This window comes from Ceratotherium simum, chromosome 13, assembly GCF_057802395.1.
Source record: "Ceratotherium simum simum isolate JZ-2026a chromosome 13, ASM5780239v1, whole genome shotgun sequence".
In the NCBI taxonomy this organism is placed as follows: Eukaryota; Metazoa; Chordata; class Mammalia; order Perissodactyla; family Rhinocerotidae; genus Ceratotherium; species Ceratotherium simum.
The window spans coordinates 20,047,861-20,072,188 of NC_141912.1; positions in this window are offsets into that span (position 1 = coordinate 20,047,861).

A 24,328-nucleotide genomic window follows, 5' to 3' on the forward strand; every position below is an offset into this window, starting at 1 on the left:
ACCTATTAGTGAAGTCTCAGTTGTCAAGTCCCCCTTCACCTGAGAAGTTCGCAAGACTGGAGTCCCAACTTCTTCACAGTTAGCCTGCTGAAATTCAGCACTCTGGAAATTCTGTGTGCAGATCTCAACCTGCAGGCAAACATTACCTTTTAACCTTCAAATCCCCCTTCAATAAAGACAAGTTTCATCCTGCTTGGTAGCAGACATTATTTAAATTCTAACAGTCCAATCGTTTTAGCCTTTATATCAGCCACACAAATTCCCCAAATTGTTTACTTTTCCAGTAAAAAAGAATTTAAAATATGGAAACATCCCAGGGCCGGCCCGTGGCGTAGCGGATAAGTGCACGCACTCCACTGCTGGCGGCCCGGGTTCGGATCCCAGGCGCGCACCTAGGCACCCCTTGTCAGGCCATGCTGTGGCGGTGTCCCATATACAGTGGAGGAAGATGGGCACAGATGTTAGCCCAGGGCCAGTCTTCCTCAGCAAAAAGAGGAGGATTGGCATGAATGTTAGCTCAGGGCTGATCTTCCTCACAAAAATAAAAAAAGGGAAACATCCCATATTGTAATAAGCTCTTATTTTGTGGCACGAGTCCAAAGGTCTTTGGTCCAAAGACCTTTGGACAGAAGGTCTCTGGACTTTGGACTGAGGGCCCCTTGCAGTTTGCTGGGCCTTACTCAGTCTCCCTGGAGGACAAGCAGAATGGGAGGACTGGGGGTGTCCCCACAGACCTCTTCCCTGTTTTCCTGCTAAGTGGAACGGCAGCCCTAGGTCAAGGTGTGGGCCCTGCAGAACTCTACCTTAGACCCTGATTTGAGCCCTGGAGAATGAATCCATCAATTTCCAAAAGGTTTGCCCTGGACCTCATGGAATATTTGAGAGTAGGTCCAGACAGAAAGTAGAAAGGTGGTTGCCAGGGAATGGAGGGAGAGAGAATGGAGAGTTATTGTTGAATAGGTATAGAACTTCAGTGTTACAAGATGAAAAGAGTTATGGAGATGGATGGTGGTGATGGTTGCACAACATTATGAATGTATTTAACACCACTGAACTGTACACTTAAAAATGGCTAAGATGGTAAATTTTAGGTTATGTGTATTTTACCACAATGAAAACATGGAAAGAAGAGTAGGTCCAGAGACATCACCCCACTTTCAAAGACACTATACAGCTTATTGCAGCTTTAGAGTCTGAGCCAGGACCATGCTTCTTCAAGTGCCCTGTTGTTCGTTCTCATTGTAGTCTCCTCAGATGCCAGCTGTGGGCCGCCAGCCATTGGTCAAGTACTTAGGATTAATTGCCTGTATCTTCTTGTGGGACTCTCTGTGCAGCTCATGTTTGGGTGTCGAAGGGCAGAGCCCATGGGCAACTTGGTGACTCCATGTCCGCACTGCTTCTCCTTGGGCTTTGGTTGACTGGATCAACCTTATTCCTCTCTGTGTTCGGGCCTCCATATATGGCACAATTTGGAAACTGCTCCATCTTTGGGAAACTTTAATTTCAGGTGGTTTTCTACTGAGGGAGAAGGTAGGATAAGTGCTCAGATGCTCTAAAAATTCAAGTTCCCCAAACTCCAAAGATTTTGCTGCACCATGACTTTTTCATAATGAGCCTCTCCTTGCAAACATTCCAAAGGAGAGAGCAGTTCTGATTTGAACTGCAAATTCTCTCCCTCCTAAGAAGAAAGGTATCCCCAAATTAAATCATTTCACCCCTCTGCTCCACACATTTCCATGGCTTCACATCTTGGTAAAAAAACAAAGTGATTAAAATGGTCTCAGGGCTCTGCATGATCTGGCATTTTGTCCCCTCTTGCACCTCATGCCTCCTCCGTTTCTTACTCCATTCCAGCCTCAATAGCCTCTTCACCGTGCCTCCCACGTGGCAGAGCATGCTTGCCACTCATCCTGAAGCAAGAGCATGCTTCAGGTCTTTGCACACACTCTGCCCTCTGCCTGGAATGTTCTTCTGCATATATCTGCATAGCTCACTCCATGGCCTCCTTTACATCTTCACTCAAATGCCACCTTCTCAAGTGATGCCTTCCCTGACCACTCTATCTAAAATTGCACATATAATTTCCTACACTCTTCCCATCCTCCTTCTCTGCTTTATTTTCATCCTTAGCACTCATGACTATCTAATGTACTATGTAGTTTGAAAATGTACCTTATTATCTGTCTGCTTTTTAAAACATAAGCCCCATGATGGCAAGATCTTTCATCCTTTTTGTTCATTCCTTTATCTCCAGCACCTAGAATAGTGCATGGTACATATTAGGTGCTCAATGAACATTTGTTGAATAAATATGAATGCAGAATAGACTGAGGGCAGGCCCAGGGCCATTTACTGCCATTCCTGACTGCCCTCGGCCAAGGACACCTATCTCATCCTTTCCCAAGGGCCACATGGTTCTCAATGACGGCACCTCTACAGATGATCAGAGGTGCTCCACAGGCTCTGGTTGTGCCCTTGAAAGCCTGAAGTCTGACGGATACTCTTTTCATTGGTCATTGACCTGGCAGTGGTTCAATAGGTATTCTTTGGCTCTTTGTATGTATAAACTGAATATCTCAAGCCTCACCTTCCTGTGGGTACAAATGAGATTATATTAACGTTGAAATATAAATCCTAAGAGCTCTCGGCATCCCTTCCACCCCCTATAATTTCAGAACCTCAACACATATACTTCACCTTAGTTCACGTTCTTCCATGCCAGCTTTGCCCAAGGCACCTGCCCACCATCTTTACTGCCAGTGCCCTCTTGAGGAAGGTCCCCACCATGCCTAGCACTGAATCACTTGGGAGTCTTCTCTACTCAGCACCAGAGCTTCTCTGTGGGCTCTAGACGAGCGAGGGAAGGAGGGCAAGCAGCTCTGTTTCTGCTTGAGACTTCAGTGACCACGGGTGCTTCAGGGCTTGGGTCTACACTTCCAGATTTTATGGTTTATGGGCAACTCTTAGCCTGGTAGGGGAGTAGAAAACTTGCATCCTCTCTTTGCTATCCTTATTCCTCTTCTTTTTCCAGGTGCTCATGCAAAATAACACCCCTTCAACTCCTGCACCCAATACAGATGTCTCTGTGCAAACAAACTCTAGGGATTGGGCGCCTGGAGTTGTCACCTATGGGCCAGGAATTTCCAGTCTCTGACCTAACAGGACACCTTGTAACTCATCCACATTAAGAAGATCCCTTAGTGTGCCAGCCCACTCTCTGTTTCTGACTCTTAAATTCACTCATAGTGGATCAGGAGGCAATTCTTACTCTTCCCTGCTGAGAACACAATCCCAGTTCTCTCAGGGTTTTGGGGAAAATCTGCTGCAGATTTCTGTGCACAAACCCACTTCTTTATTTCTTTATATATAAGCTCATCGAATGAAGCACAAATTGGCGCAGTCCTAATGGATGTAGGGTCACTCGCCTCTTCAAAATTGGTATTCTTGCATATCGCAGTTAAGAAATTCCTGGTAGAGAAAAAAATACCATCCTCAAGTCAACCTCCCACAGTATCTTCCTTTACTCGTAAGATCCAAACTTATGCTTTTTCCATATCCCTTCCATGCATTTAGTGCCCCTCCCTTTACCCACACAGAGCCTTGGTCAATTTGTGACACTCTAAGGCCCTGAGTTTGAAGAATATGAATTTTAGTACAATAATGTACATCCTTCAAAAGGGAATATGCTGTCTTCAGCATCTTTTAATGATTTGGTTGTCGCTGAAATATGCCTATTTGATGTAAGCAGTGGAACTCAGAAGTATTGTTGTCTGAAGTGACCAATGTTTGGTGCCCACCTCTGAGTCAGGAAGGACAGTAGTCCTAGAGTTGTAAATTCTGAGCAATGAGCTTAGATAGCTGCTTCTGAGGCTATGAGATCTTGAGACCGCTCCCGGAAGCCACCTCTCTCTGCCTGTGTCACCGTGCACTGTGCCTGCTGAGTCTCCGGTTACTCTGAACCATTGCTTTGCACACTTACCCCACTTTGCTATAGTTTTAGGACAAACAGAAGTTTGCTGAAGCTCGCAACATATGCTGCTCTTTTAAAGTGGCTCAAAGCTGAAACAAGATTGAGGGTCAACTATTCTCGGAGGAAGAAGAAAATATGTAGGGTTTGTCACTGCCAGGAAAAGTGGTACTAAACTTTCACCCAGAATTATATACTATCCTTTTCTAAAGGCTGTTTTTAAACAGACCGGCTGGTTCTCATATAGCAACAAAACAATCTGCCCAAGTGGGACTGTGGACCGCTTCTAAATCTCTGATCCAGGAACCTGCAGGCTGCGGGCCAGTTCCAGTGGAAGGTTTTTGCTAGATAGTGGCCTGGTCTGCTGTCTTTTGGGCTCAGTTTGAAGTCCACAATTTTTATAAATAAATATTTCTTGTAGAAAGGGTGTTTTAAGGTTGCTGCTTTGAGAGTCTGTTTTTCCAGAAAATGTGAACTGTTTTTATTATCAAATGTCTTTTAGCCTTGTGACCTGAAACAAAGTATCACAAAGGTTTGAATGTCATAAACTTAAAAAACCCGCATACTCCAGCATTTTAATAAGTGAAAATGTCAATTTGTAATTAAGGCTCAAATTTTCAATCGCCTAAGTGGCTGACACTGATTCGACTTGGAATCACTGCTGATTTATTTATCCTGGAATAAATGCAGTGCCATTATGTCTTGGTGACAACAGAAATAAGCTTTGGCCAGGTCTGTGCATAGTTTGGAGATGAAGAAAATAAGTTTTGAAAGGCAATGGGCATTGCTGATTATAGAGTTTTATTAGGAACAGATGTGGTGCTATGGTTTTTAGTGGTAGACAGACTGTTATTGAAACAAGCAGCTAAGAACCATAATGTCTTCTTTTTTAGGAAAGAGAACTATTAACAAATTGAATTCACAATCTTTTTCTTCAAGGCATTGCCCAATCATCAGAAACAAACTCTAAATATTTATTTTTGCATCTGTTGCATAGTGCATACACAGGAGCACTGTTTTTGTTAGCATATCTCCAGGCTGAAGCAGAGGTTTAGAAGGTAATTATAAAAACTTCTTTTACCACCGTGCTTCAGAGCTCTCCACTTTAAATTTGTTTATGGCTGCCCCCTCCTAACAGTTTCATCTCCTAGGTGTAACAATGCCAATGCTAAGTTATATACTATATGATCATTTTGTGTATTCCAGGGCTATTTTCCTCTTCCTTCAACGATAGAGTAAGCATTTTGGATTACTTACTGCCCAGTTTGGGGCTGGGACAGCTAAGGGGGAGACTGTAAACATTATAGATCATTTTCATCTCTCTCTGCCATCCCCTTTCGCCCCAACCATTTATTGAGACCCCTTTGTTTAATAACACTCTCCAAAAATTTCAAATGACCCTTCCAATCACATACCATTGGCCAGAACTTATTCACATGTCCACACTTAGATTCAAAGGAGTCTGGGAAATGGAGAGTTATTCTGAGCAGCCATGTGCCAAGTTAAAGAATAGGGTTCACCTTTGTAGAAGGAGAAATGGATATTGGGAATAATTAATAGGCTGTACTACAGGCTTTTAAACTCCTATCAAGAGTTTGAGAGCTTTTTCTCCATGTTTTCATTAAAATTTGGTGTTGTCAGACACTTTGATTTTTGTCAATCTATTTTAAAAAAAAACCTTTTTACATCCATCATACTTCCATTCCCTCCCCCACAACCAATCTATTTAATATATCTCTGTTTATATTGTGCATAATGGATATTATTCAGTATGTGTCTATTTTTAACTTCTTAATTCAGAAAATTATTGCATTATATGTCTTTTTTCACTAAGCACTGCATTTTTAAGGTCCATTTGTGTTGCTATTTGTGGACCTCTTCTATGGCTTCTGACCGCTACATAGTATCCTGTGATTTTCACCCACACATCTTACTTGTCCATCGTCCCAGTAATGGACACTCAGGTTGCCTCTAATTCCCTAACATCACTTTGCCTTACAATGAGCCTGTGTGATGTCTTATCGTTCTAATTTTAAAGATGAGAAAACTGAGGTTCAGAGAAGTGAAAAATTTGCCCCAACTCCCATAGCTAATGTACTCTACTGCCTTAGGCTAACAGCCTCTGGAAAGAAGAGTGCCAGAGAAATCCACTTGGAAGTATAAAAGGTGTCTCTCTGTTTGATTTCAGAGGTTCCAGGTAAGTTCTCTGCCCCAGAATATCTCCTCCATTCAGTTCCAATGATGCTTCAAAGTTAAAAGCAGAGATTCTTTTTTTTTGGCTTAATGGTTCCTTCAGATCAGAATCCAAATAGACTGTAAACCTCACTGGTTATTTATGTCTTGTGGTTAAATGAGTTTCCAGCTCCTTCCTGGAGGTAAAGGATTAGGTGAGCTGTATAGCTACTGCAGGGTTAGAGGGCAGTGTATCAACTGGGACTGTATTCAGTGACGCATATATGAAAACAGTGGCATCAACAGACGGCAGTTCAGTTATCCAAGTGGTTCTCCAAGCGTCGTCTCTGACCAGCAGAATCAGCATCACCTGGGAACTTGTTTCCAGCCCCCACCCCAGACCTTCTGAATCAGACACTCTGGAGGAGGAGCCCAGAAACCTGTGTTGAATGAGCCCTCCAGGTGATCCAGATGCCTGGTGGAGTTTGGGAACCACAGGTTCACCTCTATAACAGGAAATCCAGGGTTGAGAAGGCAGGGCTGGTCCTATGGCTCAGTGATGACATTGAGGACCACGGCTCCTCCTCTCTCCCTGCTCTGACATCTTTAGCATATGACTTTCATCTTCATGGGAGCAAGATGTACTCAAGATGCCACATCTGCATTGCAGGTAGGAAAAAAGGGCGAATCCAGAGTGGGTGGGGCCTGTAACGAGTAAACAAAAATCATTCCCAGACATCCTCTGCTTATATCTCTGACAATAAATGTCCCGCAGCCATGCCCAGATGCTGCAGAGTTTGGCTGTGAGTGTTAACTGTGCACATTGCCATTGTCCCCTTGCTCCCAAACTGGGATTCTGTTAGTAAGAAGAATGGGGAGATTGATGTTTGTGCTGACAAATCAGCGGGTTCCACCCTTTGCACTTAAAAGCAGAGATGGGAGAAGCCAAAGGAGAGCAGTAAGTGGTCAAGATGGACTTAACCTGCTTCATAACCGTTTTGGAGGCTGGCCTTAGCATGGAAAGAAGAGATCGCCACTCTTCACAAGCCTGTGCACTTTAGAGAGATTGCTATTTCACCTTGCGTGAAGAACAGTTGTTCAGATTTGTGGCCAGCAGTTCCCTTTCGTCCTCAGCAATCAAGAGAAGTTCCCTAATTCACAGTAACTAAATCTGAAACACTTGCCTCAGCACTGAGGATGTATTCTATCCTGCAAAAACCACAGAAGCGATTAGCAGTAGGACAGAAACAGATTAAGAAGGGCTTTTTATGATGAGTTTGTTTACATGAGCTCCCCGCAGCCCAGGAGAAGGGACCATCATTTATTTTTGCCGCTCGGCCTTGAGCCTGTGTTTTTCTCTGGGTATCTCTGCCTGTTGACTTACTCTCCAGCTCAGGGAGTTTTTCACTAACTTTCTAGGTGAACTTGGGTATAGGCTCCAGATCGGAAAGAAAATAGATATCTTTATATTAGTTCTCCAAGGGCTGCCTCTTGAGAAAGAAAAGCCAGACCTGCTCTGTCTTAAGCATTGGGAGGTTACAGAGTGCAAGAGAGGCTCTTTGCCCGTAGTCCTTGGGCAAGCTTGTTTCCTCCAGCCTTCTGCCTGGGAGGGGCGGGGCCCCCACAGCTCACCAGAGACCTTTCATGTTTCCCTGCTCCTAGGAGTGGGTTGTGCCCATCACACTACAGGTGGGTCTCATGCAAGTGCCAAACCAGCAGCTGCACAGCCCAGGGACTTTGAGCTGTTTGCAGCTCTCATCTCTTTGTACCCCTGCCAACTCACACACACCTGGGATTTCACCAGCTGCCTGCCCCGTGCAGCCCCCTTTCCGCCATGTGACCTAATCCTCATTACACCTGCTCCTCTTTAGGGCACCGAGCCCCATCCCCACCTTGCCTAAATAAGGCCTGGGGAGGTTTGAAAAGACCTACGTTATTCATGCCGGGAACAGCCAGCTCCCACTAATTTCACGGCAAATTATGAGGGATTGAGGTTTACTGCAAAGAAAAGCTGGAGCTGACAATTAATCAGCTTGGTCATTTGGGGATCAAATTAAATTGGACCTTGGCTCTAAGGTGGAATCAAATTCTCTCTTTGGCATGGCATGTGTATTGGGCTGAGAATACAAACACAGACTGTCCCCGTCTTCCTTCTTTGCATATAGATGTTGGTTTGTGATTTTAAAATGCAGCAAGGGGGTGAGGCAAGTACTATAGTTTGGGTTTTTAACATGAATGCAGAGTTTATGTTCAATTTCGCAAAGAGTCATTTTGTTCTTTTGTTGAAGAAGTCTCTCTGTTAGGTGCTGGAGGCAGTAAGTCTGAATAATACCAGATCTGTGTCTTCAGGGAGGTCACAGTCCAGTAAAGGACAGGGAAATGCTATTAATATAAATATGACTAGCACTAGAAGTATAAAAAGCTATGGTAACTACTAATTCTGATTGGGGATTAGCAATGACTTTACAGAGGAAGTGTCATTGGAGCTGAGTTTTAAAGATGAATGGGAATTGTGTACCTTCTCTCTTTGCGCCAACCCTGTGAAGTAACCTGCAGTTGGGATCTTTTCTTTAATTGTTTCTCACACTGTTTTTCACCATGATTGCTCCTCACATTCTGTGCGTGACTATAGTCCAAGGCTAAAAGCAGTGATCACCTTTGGAAACTGCCAACAAACATGAATAACTCTTCTGGGGCCAACTTTTCTCAAGGAAGTAATAAATGTACTCTTGTGGCTAATGGCAGTAAGCATGAAAGTCTCTTTCTGGCTCCCTCACTGCCTTGTGACTTTGGACATGAAACATATCAATTCATTGCCTTTACAAAACTGGTTTCTTTACGATGGTGTTAATCAACAAATGAGTTGTAAGCACTTACTATGTGCTTGGTACTATTCACTGCCACATCTCTGAGTGACAAAAGTGCAGAAAAGATGACAAAATAGGGAATAGAAAGCATGCTACTGGCAATATATAAGTAAAGAAACAGACTTGTTATTTTAAAGCAGAACATCATTTTCAGAAATCACTGCAGTGACCACTAAAGTTTTTATGGAGTTTGCAAAGTTTAGAATTCTAGTAATCTTTCTCGTAACTTTTAGCACCTACCTCCCCTCACCCCTGCCCTGATGCTCCCTCGATTAGAGATCACTCACTGTGGTAGACTGGTAGGCCTCAGGGCTGCTCACCAATATTTCTGGTTTGGGAACACAGAGGATTACATTTCTTTAGCTCCTTGAGTCTAGGCATGGCCATATGTCTTGCTTTTACCAGTGAAGAGTGAGTGGAAATGGCATTTTATATCCAAGTCAAAGAATCTAATTACCAGTGCTCAGTTATACAACCCTCTTCTCCTGCCTCAGTGTCACAGAAGCCTGTTTCCATAAGGAGGTGTCTTGCTGAGCCATCAGAAGGAGGATGGCTTCCCTGAAGAGTCACACAGACCTGCAGTGGCCTGTGCTTATGTGAAAAAGAAAAAAAAAACAAAAAACCTTTTGAGTTTCTTTGAAAGCCCCTGAGATTTAGGGGTTGCTTGTTACTGCAGTATCACCTAGCCTATCCTAACTAGTGCAACAACTGAGTAACCACTGTTAACTGTGTTAACATGTGAGAGATTGGAGTAGATTAGATCACAAACGCCCTAGGTAGGACTGACACAAAGGAGTCATCTCAAGGGATTTCTATGTAGGCTAAGGCCTTTGACCTACAGGCCTGCAGCACATCACATAAATTATCTCATTTTAATCCTCACAGCAGCACTAGGTGGTAGATATCACTACCCACATTCCACAGATGAGAGGACTGATAATCAGAGTTCAAGTAACTTGTTCAAGATCACATAAAGGCGGCCCGTGTGATGCCAAAGCCCAGCTTCTTTCCTTTTTCCTTGCTGCTTCCCAGGATACTTATCTAGATTGTTCCCAACTGATTGTATTATTTTATACATATTCACATAAAGCCGAAGCCCACATGGACCAGGTAATTAGTTTCCCTTTTTTTTTCCAATGGTCTCTAACCTCAATCTCGCCTAAATTCTGAATCAAGTGTCTGATGGATGTTGGTGTCAAAGAAACCGGCTAGGAGAATGAGGATGGAATGAGGCACATGTATCCCAACTTCTGGAAAAAGCAAACCAGATAATTGGACAACAGAGTCATCATTATGTATGAAAACAAAGCAAGAGTTTTATGTAACGTGTCGATTAACAACAACAACAAAAAACCCAGAATTCCAAAAGCTCTAAAAAGGTTGTCCACTCTGTTTTTCTAGAAAAGGTGACTGTAACCCAATGGGGGGCAAGTGTTTATCAGTCCTCGAACTTCAGTGATCTCAAAATTTTCACAATTTCACCTAGTAATTTGTTTTGCTAGCACCCCTGATTCCCCAAGTTTCTCCATATCTGCATATGGCCTTGCAGTCTGGCATTGGGTTATCTATAGGACAGAATGGAGCTCTATGAGGGCGGGGACCACGACCATCTTGTTGATTGATGGATCTCAGTCCCTAGTTTGATGCCTGGAAGGCAGTAAGCTATTAGAAACATTTGTTAAACAAATAGATGAAGTTAAAGAACCCATGACCACTGACAAAGATTATAAAATACAGTAGTCCCCCCATATCCCATATCCACGGTTGTGCTTTCCGCAGTTTCAGTTGCCTGCAGTCAACCACAGACATCGTCTGCTCCTGACATCCAACCATCAACATCTTCGTGGCTCAATGATCCTCCTTCTGCCATATCATCAGAACGTCAATAGTAGCCTAACTCTACGTCACAATGCCTACATCATTCACCTCACTTCATCTCAGCACGTAGGCATTGTATCATCTCACATCATCACAAGAAGAAGGTTCATATAGTACAGTAAGATATTTTGAGAGAGACCACATTCACATAGCTTTTATTACAATATATTGTTTTAACTGTTCTATTTTACTATTATTGTTGTTAACCTCTTACTATGCCTAATTTATAAATTAAAACTTTATCAAAGGTATGTATGTATAGGAAAAAACATAGTATATTTAGGGTTTGGTACTATCCGTGATTTCAGGCATCCACTAGTGGTCTTGGAACGTATCCCCTGCAGATAAGGGAGGACTACTGTAAACATGGAAATACAAATATGGTTTTACCAAAATGAAAGAAAGACTTGCTTTAGCCAATTACATGAGAGGTTGTCGCCTAAGATCTGGTTGTGCAACTACAACTAAATTGCGTAGATTTGAAGTCACAAATGGAAAATGACTCCTCCCTGTGCATTCAAGCTGAAAACCTTAGATTTTTCTGTTTTATGCACATTAATATTAATAAGAATTTTATTACTATTCCTAATATTCCTTTGGCGAAGGAAGAAATTTAAATTGGGGGCTTTTGGAGAATTTTCATCGGGGATGTGCTAGCTTCTGGACTTGGTTTCTACAGGTGGAAACAAAAGCAGTGAATGAGCAGTGGACATGCATTGCAAAGCGAGTTGCCAAAGTAGCAAGAGGCTATTTGAGGAAGCGCATGTTCCTCTTCAATGTGTGATCACTCACTGGGCAGCTGGACTGTTAGAAGAATTCATTGCTTTAAAAAAAATAAACAGTTTCTTATTTGGCAAATCTAATTTCAGTGTAGGTATCATCATTCCATAGTGAAGGTAAAGTCACCAGAGAGATCTTATCAAGTACACATACACCTATGTGGTGGATATTATAAAGATTAAGACATATCACACACACATAACAGTATGCCGTGAGAGTTTGGCTCTAGGAATCCACAGTTTGCTCTGAATGTGGCTGCTCTCTTTTGCATTATTAAATCACTCTGGACCCATAGCTCAATTTCCTTTCCTTTCCTTTCTGCAGTTAGTTGTTAATGTGCATGTAGTTTTAGGGAGAGGTTTAAATAAATGCTTTGTTTGCTAGAATCATACAGAATAGGATTGTGGTCAAGGGCAGGCATATGCAACCAGTTCATGCCTTCCTTGCAGGCATTGTCCACATCACACTAGTTTTAAAAAATCCTTATGGCACTTGGCCTTCCATTCAATAGGTGTCTAGTAAGTGCCTGTCAAGTAGGCTAAGGATATACTTGTATCCTGTAATAAGGCTAAGTTTATATTTGTGCAAACTGTAACAAATAGGTTGCTGTTAGCGGGTTTTTTTAAAGACCTTATGTTTTTTTTAGAGCAGTTTTAGGTTCATAGCAAAATTGAGAAGAAAGTACAATTTCTTCTTGAAGAAAAATTGTTGAGGCCCCCAGGGCCTCACACGTGTGTAGCCTCCCCCATTATCAACATCCCCCACCAGAGTGGTACATTTGTTACAACTGATGAAACTACATTGACACATCGCAATTGCCCAAGGTCCATAGCTTAGGGTTCACTCTTGGTGTTGTACATTTCATGGGTTTGGGCTGGCAGCTTTTTGATAATGGAAACTCATTGATTTTGCCTTTAAGATTTATTGGGTTTGGTTTTAGACTCCTAAAAAAGGCTTCATTTAAATTTTTTTTTAATTTCAAAATAATCACAAATTTACAGAGAAATTGGAGATAGGGTACAAATGGTACAAAGAACTTTTTTTCTGAACCATTGGAGGGTAAGTGCTGCCCTGATGCCCCATCACCCTGAATACTTTAGTGTAGATTTTTTCCTACTATTGTAGACATTCCCCTGCAGGACCACAATACAACCATCAAAGTCAGGAAGTGAACATGGATGCATTGCTGCCCTCTAACCCTCAGAGCCTATTCAAGATTCTCCATTTGTCTTCATAATGTCCCAACTTTACAGCAAAATGGTCTGGTCCAAAATCACACATTGCATTTAGTTATCGCCCATCTTCACATTTCTTCTATCAGTAACACTTCCTCAATCTTGCTTTGGTTTTCATGAACCTGACTCCCTTTTGAAGTGTACAGGACAGTTACTTTGTAGAATATTCCTCAATTTGGATTTATCAGCTACTCGCTCATGATTATATTCAAGTTATGCATCTTTGGCAGGAAAGATAGAAGTGGTGCTCTGTTCTCTTTGCATCCTCTTAGGTGGTGCAGGATTTCAATTTGTCCCCTTACATGCGCTGTTCACTTTGATTGCAGAAGATAACGTTTGCCAGGCTTCTACACTGCAAAGTTACTCTTTTTTCCCTTTCTAATGAATAAGTATTTCATGGGGTGATATTTTGAAACTATGCAAATATCCCACTCCTCAACAAATTTTTATTTATTAATATGTAAGGATTCATAGTTTACTGTTTTATATGGTGGGTTATTCAAGCTGGCTTCTGTGCTTGTTTACGTAACTCCATCATTATTTGAGCACTTCCTTAGTTTCTGGTACAAAAATGTGTTTCAGGCCCATGTTGTACTTTGCCTGCCCCAACCCTGGAATTAGCCATTTGTCCTAGGAGCCCTGGTTCCATTTAGTGGAGAGGCTAAGATCTGGACCCTAAGTATGCTCATTTCTACTGCCAGTGCTACTCCCAGGCACTCTCAGTGGATAGAGCTAGAGAATATATACACGGATATATGTGGTTACACATACATTTACGTCTATGTTTCTGTATCTATCTATATATAGAAAACCATGCGTTCACGCCAATTTCTCCACTTCCAATCCAACGTCACAGGTTCATTCTAGTTTTCTCCTGCTAGGTATTTTTAATTTCTACCTCCCTTCTCTGGTAGTGAGAAACATGGCACTATGGACTGAATTGTGTCCCCCTAGAATTCATATTTTGAAGCCCTAACCCATAATGTGATGGTATTTGGAGATGGGTATCTTTGGGAGGTAATTAGGTTTAGATGAGGTCATGAAGGTGGGGACTTCATGATGGATTTAGTGCCCTTATAAGAAGAGGAAGAGACCCCAGAGCTCTCTGCCATGTGAGGACACAGCAAGAAGGCAGCTGCATGAGAGGGAAGAAAAGACCCCTCACTAGAACCCGATCATGCTAGCACCCTGATCTCAGAATTCCAGTCTCCAGAAGCATGAAAAACTAAATTTCTGTTATTTAAGCCATTTGGTTATAGTATTTTGCTATGGCAGCCCAAGCAGATTAATACACATGGTTTCCATTACTTTTAATATATTTATTTATTTGATCAGTCTTCCTCATTGGGGCTCTGACCCTCCACGCTGGGCTACCCTCCATGGGGAAGCCCTCTTCACTCTACTTGGGCTCTGATTTCCCATTCTGGGCCATCATGTTCCCCCTCCCCCTACTGTGAACTTCTACTTTCCTCTAATGGCTTTGGGACCGAATTGTAAAGGAAGAGAAGGAAGTGGATTTTGCTTAGTTCCCTAAAATATCACTTGATCATTTGGAGAGATGTGTTTTATCAGGCAAAAGTCGGAAAAGTTCATCATAATCCTAAATTTGAGGCTAGAAGGAAACTTAATCTATTTCAACCATCTTATTTTATTTAATAACTATTTAATTTCTAGGGACAATTTGTCCTACTTTGACTAGAGAGAAATTGAGCCTTATAAAAAAAACTTTTGCATTACTGGAGTTGTGATTATAAAGAAGCTTCTGGAGTCAGAACAACTGCTTTATAGAAACTCCTTTATATTTCTAAAAGCTCCATGGTTACCTTGAATGATGGAAGAACTAATGCTACATAGCATTTTCTAAGTAACCGATGACTATTAACGTAGTTTTCTTTTTTTTGGTGAGGAAGATTAGCCCTGAGCTAATATTCGTTGCCAATCCTCCTCTTTTTGCCAAGGAAGATTGGCCCTGGGCTAACATCTGTGCCCATCTTCCTCTACTTTATACGTGGGACACCTGCCACAGCATGGCTTGATAAGTGGTGTGTAGGTCCACACCCAGGATCCAAACCCGCAAACCCCAGGCCACGGAAAAGGAGCACACAAACTTAATCACCATGCCACTGGGCCGGCCCCTATTAATGTATTCTTTTGCATCCCTTGTAGTTCTCCTGCCCCTCCTTTGTATTTCCAGTAGACGGACTTGGAGAAGCAGATGAACTGCTCTATAGCTCAAAATTTGTTTTGTGAAGAAGCTAAAGCAGAAAGGGGGCAATGACCTTATTTTTAGAACTAATATTGAACTAACAGAAACTGATTAATTTTATTATCATCTTTCCCACACAACAACCAACCAGGACATGTGGTTTAACAAGTGTAAATGCATTTACAGAGACGATGGGACAATGTAACTGTAATTGAGACTGCACAGGAAAGACTAGGCAACACAGCGACCCCTCACGTAAGCGTCTTGCTGGGGAGTTGTATAGGGCTCAGTCTGGAGGAAAGACTACAGACAAGGATGTGTCTTTAAGGATAGAGCAGATTTACATATGGGGGGCAGAGAAGGAGGTAAACCCAAGATAAATAGAGACAAGCAACCAAGGAACCAGTGCCTTTATGAGCTGACTTGATTGGGGAAGGGAGGAATTTATACAAGTGCAGTGGGAGAATAGAGCCTGCCTTGAGAAATTTAATGGATTTATGTCTCTTTGGCCACATGAAATCTTTTAGATGATGCATTTCAGATAGGATTGAGGTCAACTGCAAATAATAGAAAACCCAATGATAGTGGATTAAATGAATAAGGATGGATTTTTCTTATTAGAGGTTTGGAGGTTAGTGGTTGCCGGCAGTGATTTAATAGCTCAAAAATGTAGGACGAGGGCTGGCCTGGTGGTGTAGTGGTTCAGTTCACATGCTCTGCTTCGGTGACCTGAGGTTTGCAGGTTCAGATCCCAGGCACGGACCTACACACCGCTCATCAAGACATGCTGTGGCAGCATCCCACATACAAAGTAGAGGAAGATTGGCACAGATGTTAGCTCAGGGACAATCTTCCTCACCAAAAAAATAATAATAATAATAATAATGTGGGACCAATGTCTCTGTGATTCTCTTGGCCTTTCCCTCATGGTTCCAAGATGGCTACTAAAGCTCCAGACATCACATGTGCATTTAAGACAGGAGAAAAGGAAAAGTGGTGTCACAAGGCATATTTGTCATGTTTTATCAGGAAAACCAAAGCTTATCCAGAGCCCTGCTCCATTACCACCCCCAGCAGATATTCATCCACTGAACATTAGCCTGAATTTTCACATCACCATTTCTATCTAGAAAGGAAGCTGGAAAAGAGAGTAGTAAACTTTCCCAGCTTATATAGTGGAGACAGGAATGGAAAAAGTGATTAGGAATGGGTGTCAGGTCTATCAATCTACTTGTCTGCCACAAGAAGACTGATCAATTATTTTCCATTTATCATTTATAAGACAAGGTTCCAGCTGGACATAGGAAAAAAATTTTGATCCCTTCAGTTGGGCTACTGAGACAGACAGTGATGCCTCTATCTTTGAAGATCTTCAAGTTGAGAAATATTTATTATTATGTGTCTTAGAAGGTTTAGACAATCAGTTGCCTGAAGCCTGGAGATTGGACCAGATGATTTCATTAGGTCTGTGATTATTTTATTCACTATTTCAAAGCTATACATTCCCTACCTCTCAAGGCACTGTGAAATATTAAAAAATACAAGATAGCCACCTCTCTTCATCAGTCCTTCTCCCCCTCCATCTACTTCGTTGGAAAATTTCCCATGGCACTTTGCTTTTAGAGGTTCTAAGGGTAATGCTGTTCCTCATATTCAAAACCAATTTCAGGTATGTCAAGAAAAAAAGAACTTGAAAAATGAGGTATAAGTAAAAGATGAAGAAATCAAGATTTGTTTAGTTTACTGAAATGCATTTGGATAAAGCTAAAAATTGATCTAAGATCCTATCAGGTACATGTGAAGCAATTACTTGAGTACTATGTAGGCATTTTACAGTAGAGTCACAAAACTTTCCTAGACATAATATTATACAAGATTATGTGTTATGCTTACTTTTTAAGTAAACACATTTGTAAATCACTTGGCAAACGTGTTGAGAGCCCATGGATTATTTCTGCTTCACATTACACTGTAGTCTTGGCTACACCGGGTTCCGTAATGACAACAACTAACCTTTTCCAGACAATCCTTCAGGCCCTGGAGCAGAGAAGACAATGCCCCATTGTGAACTTACACAAGATTTGCAAATGTGGTGCAATTTTGGTGTACCAGTGGCCTGAACTTCACAAACCCACCAAAGATTCTGGCTAGCCTGTACTTGTCAGCCAGAAAACATGAGGCAGACTGGGGTAAAGTCCCTTTTCTTAACCATGTTTAAAGATGATCTAAAAGACACTTTCTACCCCTCTAGTCTTTTGAATGACCAGAACGAGAATGGGGATTGGTTTCACAATAACCAAACAAATCATCTTTTTCATACACATTTATTTTTATTACTTACTAGATTAGGGAAACTTAGCTTGTAGTGCTTCTGTGGAGTTTTGATAGCTGAAAGCTCTTGTTTTCACCATGCACCAGGCTCTATGCGAGGTGCACCGTAAGTTTTCTCAAATTCATTTCATCAATTCCACAGCTTTTATTGAGCACCAACCTACAAGCTGGTGTTCTAAGTGTTGGAGGTACATGCTATTGCGAACCCTCACAACATGACAAGCTAGTTTTTACTATCTACATTGTAAAAATTAAGAATCTAAGGCCCTGGGGCCGGTCCCATGGCCTAGTGGTTAAGTTCGGCATGCTCCGCTTCCAAAGCCTGGGTTCACAGGTTTGGATCCCGGGCACAGACCTACACCACGTGTCAGCCATGCTGTGGCAGCAACCCACATACAAAATAGAGAAAGATTGGCACAGATGTTAGCTCAGGGCTAATCTTCCTCAAGCAAAAAAGGAGGAAGATTGGCAACAAATGTTAGCTCAGGGCGAATCTTCCTCAGAAAAAGAAAGAAAGAAATTAAGGCCCAGAGAGAATAACCAACTTCTCAAGGTCACACAGCCAGTCCATGGCAAAGCTGGGTTGAAAGCCAGGTCTGTTTCACTCCATATTCCATGCTTTTTCCCCAGTATCTTGCTGCCTTCCTGCTATTTATGGGCCTTATCATAAAGTCCCATTATTGTCAATGCATGAAATCTTTTTTGAGGCTACAACTCATAAACATTTACAGTTACTCTGCCAAAATAGTTAATGCTCATGGGATGAGAATTAAAAAGAGGACTCTGCCTTTGTTGAATGTGGTATAAAAGTTCACTCAATCCTTTCCTCCCCAAACTGCTCATCTTCAAAATTTGATTCCAGAAGCTTTTAAGTTGTAAGGAATGTAATCCATGCTTCCGTTAATTGTTCTGGCAGGTTAGCCTTGGGAGTAAGATGGGTCCTGGTAGGAATATCCTCAGAGGGGTGAAGAAAGAAACCCAGTCTCTAGTCAGGAGCCCCTGAGTTTCAGATCTGCTTGCTCACCATCTGGATAATTTTAAGTTGTTTAAATTCTGTATGTTCCAAGTTCAGGGTTGTGAGAAACAAATGAGATAACGTATATGAGAGTGGTTTGAAAATTGAAAAATAATATATAAAGAACAACCATTATCCTGGCTCGCAAAGCAGAAGGGACTGAAAATTAAAGGCAGCATGAAAAACACTTTAGCTCAACTCTACAAAACTTCTAATAAAACATCATTGAATTATAAGACTTCAAGGTGGGATAATGAAATTAAGCGTTTTCTGTCACAGCCCCTTTCTTACTAGTATCTGGAGCATGAAATTCTGAAGAGCTTTCATTCTTCCTAAGCATGAACACAACTGTGGTCAAGAGCTCACAGTCTTCTAAAAACCAAGTATGACGAGAAAGATATCTAGCGGGATATTGATCAGAGCTTCTGAATGGAAAATTCTGTTTATTGGAGTGTCAAATTAATAAACAGAAACCTCATTAAATTGGAGTTCGGAGGCCAAAAGGGGAAGCTCTCATGCCTTATGTGATAGCAGAGCCCAATAGGAAGAAGAAAGACTTCTTCTTCCTGACTGGCGAGAAGCTCAGCCAATGAGAGACTGTCACAACTCAGCCAACGAAAGGGCGCTACACATCAAACTCTCAATTCCTCCAATGGACTCTTTGTTTACAATCACCCTCCCAACTTGCTCTTCTCCTCTATAAAAGAGTTTGTCATCTCTTGCTGCTGGGGGCTTGCACGTGGCTTACTAGTTCTGCAGACCCTGAATTGCAATTCGTTGCTGATCCTGAATAAACTCATTTTTGCTGGAGAACTCACTGGACATCTGTTTGTTTAAGTCCAACAGGAGGAAAGTAGAGGGCAGGTAGCCGATTTCCATTTGGTTTGTGAACCCTGAATCACCTCCATGTGGCCAAGGGCAAGAAGCACAGAGGCAGGTTTTGACATGTCGTGAGGCCTAAAGAGGCAGGTGTGAAGGAAAGAGGACCAGAAGGATTTTCGTTGTCCTAAATCCCTCTGTAAAAGTGGTGTTAAGAGCTCTGTGATCCACTTCTCAAACCCGGAGGCAGGGCACAACACCCCGGGCCCATTCTCTCACCTTCCCAAAGCAGCTCTCCAAGCCCTAGTCTTCTGTATTCCTTTCCCTCATCAGCCTACTCCACATTTCCAACCAGCTCATTTGTCTCCAGGTTTTACACTGTCTGTAGTTTCTAACTTGCTTATAACTCCTACTTGGAGAGAGCAGCCCTTAGTGAAAAGCACACCCAGTGTCTTCTAGAGGCTGCTTTAGAAAGATAGAGCCATGTAATGCAAAAAAACAGCGCTGCCAGGAGGGGAGTGAGAGGAAGTGGGCTTCGGTTCTTGCATGCTACAGCATCTTGGGCAAGGGCTTTAACCCCCCTGAGCCTCAGTTTCCACATCTGTGAAAGTGGGAATTACCCCTGCTTGTTTGTTCCATATAAATCAAAGGAGGTGTTTGTGGAAATGCTTGAAAACACTCTATAAATACAGATGGCCCTGTTCTTCCCCCAATGGTCCTATGACAAACGTGGTCACTTAGGAAATGATTATTGAATATCTACCATGGGCCACACTGGACTGGGCCCTGGAGATACAACAATAAATCTGGCATGTTCCCTGACCTCAGGGAGCTCACCTGGGGGTGGGGTACAGCTGCATAAATGGGCAATTAAAATATACTCTGCAAAATATCATAAATGAGCCTAAGAGGCGTGCCCAGCTCAGACTGAAGGGTTTTGCAGGGGGAGGGATAACGCAGGAGCTAAAATTTGAAGGATGATAGGAGAATTCACTAGGAAGAGAAGGGAGTAAAGATCATTCCGGGCGGAAAAGCAGCATGTACAAAGGCAAGAAAAATGAGAGCATGGAAAAGTTAGAATATAGCACGCATTTCAGTATAGCTGGAGCCTAAGGTGAGGGGACAGGAAGAGATGACACTGGAGAGTCAGGAAGGAGGTGCTCCTTAGATGGCATGCTGCATGTTCATGATGATGATATTTACATAGCTTATGAGGTGCCCTGTACTTGTCTAGTACATCACATGTATTAACACTTAGTTCTCCCACCAATGCCATGAAGTCAGTCCTCTTATTACCCAGTGCATATAGAAGAGGAAATTGAAGTGCAGAGAAGTTAAGTAACTTGCCCAAGGTCATCCAAGTGGAAAGTTCGGCAAGGAGTTGGGTTTTGTCCTAACACTATTGAGAAGACACTAAGATTTGAAGCAGGCTTTGAGGGGTCAGTTCAGATTTACTTCTATTTATTCTAGTGTCTGTTTCCAATCTTATAGATAATTTCTTGACAGCCCGTGTAACTGATCAAGTCTATGTCACTTTCTCGTGGAAATTTATGTTGTTTGCTTAACTACTTAATGATAAATTACCTCTTGGGCTTATCAATAAAGTAATCCAGTAATTGAAGTCTTCTGGGTGGGGTGGATTATAAATGGAAATTTATACTTAATAGTCGATTATACTTAGTGATCAATTAGCTTGGCTAACTTTGCCTTTCCTCCTTTCCATAACAATCTTTTGTGGGGGATAAATAGAAGAATCAGTGAACTTGAAAAATACAGAAACTTATAAATAAAGACACACTATATACAAAAAGCCTTAAACTGTTTGGATTTTTTTTTTTAGTAATTTCATTTCCAGGAATTTATCCTAAGCAGTTAATCAGGCACACTAAGTTACCATACAAGAATAGTGTTATTTCAGTAACAGGCATGAGGTCTACCTGATGCTTGGGTACTGCATAATCTTTCTAAACAAATTAAGTCTGGTTTATCACCACCAGCCGGGGGTGGTGGGAAGCTCAATAATTTTTCTGTTTCCTCTAGTTCGAGTTTTCCTCTTCCACCCCTTGGGACTGTGGAGAATCCTTGGGCTTAAGCAGTACAGGAATTTAGGAAAGGTAGTTCCTAGGAGTTTTACTCTCTAGGCTTGCGTGCGTGTTGTCAAGACCAGCACCTCTGCTGATGACATCAGAACCCTCTGGACCAAACTCAGCCTCAGGAATGTAGGGTAGTCTCCAGGCATCCCCCACAGTCCCCCATCCAAGGCTCTGCTACCTCTAGGATACCACCACCAGCTTCTCACCTCCAGTAGCCTGCTGAGGATTCCTTCCCTCCTGAGGAATCCACCCCTCGTTCCCAGTCTCGGAATATTCCACCCTTCTGCTTCTGGTCTGGCCCCTTCCCCTCTTGACTGTCTAAGTTCAAAGCCTCCAACCCTTTCCTTTCTAGGACTCCTAATTTATGGAACCTCCAGTTGACCCAGCTCGCTGGGCACACACTTTTGAAAACAAGAGCCTGTTGACTTGCTTCTGGGACCAAGGAAAGTGCAGATGGCCACAGCTCAAAGCCCTGTGCAGGTCCTTGGGAAGAGAAGGGCAGAAAGACCTCTGTTGTTTTATAATGAACCTGCAGCCTAGAAAACAGGCCCAGTTTATTCTCAATGTATTCTGCCACATTAAATTTTTAATGTCTTCTAATTACGTCTATAATATTGAAAATCTGGAAAAACTTAAATGCCCCACTAAAGGATTGTCTATTGGAATAATATACAGTGATTTAAGGGCTCTGTTTTTAAAACTATTTCAGTGATTTGAAAACACACTCTTGATATATTCATTACAAAAGTAGTTTAGAAAGCAGAGTATGCAATTTAAATCCAATCTTGAGGATTTATTTACACACACAATGATATCACATACAATCAGTGCGTGTCTCAAGAGTAGTAGGATTATGGTTGAGGTTTATCTTCCTTTTTATGCTTCTGTGCAGTTTCCCAATTTCTTTCATATATTTGTATCACCTTTGTAATGATACTCACTGCACAGTATAATGATGTGGGGGTTGGGCACTGGCCCTTCTTCTGGAGTAGTGAACTCACTCAAGTGAAGGAGTGAGCTATCTTGACAGACTTATTGGTTAGGAATAACAAGTTAACTTGAAAAGGGAATAACGATGTGAAAAGCAAAATATAAAATATGGAAGAGGTAAGACAAAACAAAAATTTATCAGGATAACTGTAGTAGTTATTTTTACTGTAGTATTTTTTTAAAGTTCTCGTTGTTTCTCCTTTAGAGATATAAGTGACACAAATATGTATTTTATTTTGGCCAAAATCAGCTCTTGGGCAATGTGCAATCCTCAGAAATAGGCCTGATGTTTGAATATCTGTGTTGGGTGGTGGATCTTTTATTAATTCACTGTGTATTTGGGAACAATTCATTAACCTCCCTGGACTTCCATTTCTTCATCTTTCATTTTTACTCTGCTTTTATAGCACCTGCTACATGCCAGCCACTCTCCTCAGTGGTTTGCAAATATTAACTAAGTTAATCCTCATTCCTACCCTATGAGGAGGGCACTATTATCTCTACTTTATGTATGAGGAAACTGAGAAACAAGGAGGGGTTAAAAACTCACCAAAAGTCACATAGATAGTAAGCAACAAAATCAGGATTCCAATCCCAGCGGCCTGGCTCCAGACTCGTCATGTTAGCCCCTGTGTTTTGTTCTGCTGGACTAAGGGACATCAACACATCCGCCAGTTAGTGTGTATGAAACACCTGCACAGTCCCAGGCACATTCCCTCTCCATACATTCCCTCTCTTTCTCTTTTTGTCCCCTGAATTTTCTTATAGAAATTTAATTGAGAAAAGGATCATATTTACTCCAGGTTTTATGTTATAAAACAATGACTCACCTTCTGTTGAGTATTAATTTCTTCACGTCTCTGTTTTAAAGTCACCTATACAGTACTGAATTTTGAATTCAGTACAGTGGAAGACAGATCATGTCTTTAGGTAGCTCAATAAAATGGCCCCTTTGGGTCCTTATCCTTCATGTGGTAATCCTAATTGTAACCTACCTAATTAAGCTGGCTGCTGGCTTTCTCGCTAGGTCAAGTACAAAATCCAGTTTACCTCTTTGATATGCCAGGAGAGAGAGAGAGAGAGTTAGAGATAGAGACAACAGAACTATGTTCACTTTTAGAACATATGTAAATACAAAATGGAACTTTCAAGATTTTAGAATTTACTAACTTTAAAAAAGTTTTTTGGATTAAAAACCTCAACTGGAGAATGGGCTTCCTAGACTTTAGTGAGTATAGCCTTCTTCCCTTTGTACTAACAGTAAAGATTCATTTGCCCACTAATACAACAACTAGCAACCAATCAGGTTTTTGGAGAACTGAGACCTCCAAAAGCCAGCTCATGTTCAGGCCTGACTGAACATTTGCAGGGCCTAGGAAAGAGTACAAGTGGAGGCCTCCATACCATACCTCTAAATACTTAAAAGATACAAATGAAGCCAACATGTTGTTAAATACAATAAATTCTACTCTCTTCCCTTGACAAATACAGCTTCCTAAGACCACAAATGAACTTAGGATTCTCCCCTGCTCTGGCGTTCCACTCCAGAATGTGGTGGCAGTACAGGCAGTAGCCTCTGGCCTGACTCCCTCCTCTGCCCACTGCCAGCTCTTTCTTGCATTAGGAAAGGCTTCTCCCACACATGTGGATGCTCCAGCCCACCGAGGCTCCTCCCCAACAGCCTCCTCCATCCACCTCTCCGGCCTTGAAGTGCATACACTGGCAGCACGGTTCATCCTCAGCCACACAGGCCCTAGAGGTGCAGGGACATCTGTGCAGGAATTCAGGACTCCAGGGTTGGGATACCCAGAGCATGAAGTGAGGTAAAGAACAGGCTCTGGGTGGACATGTCTCCTGACCCACTGACTTCTTGTCCTATGGGGAAGGCTGTGACAGGGAATGACAGTGGAAGGGCCCTCTGAAATGCAGCTCTCAAAAGTGTGAGGCCCAGGGCAGCAGCCCCTCTTCCTGGGAC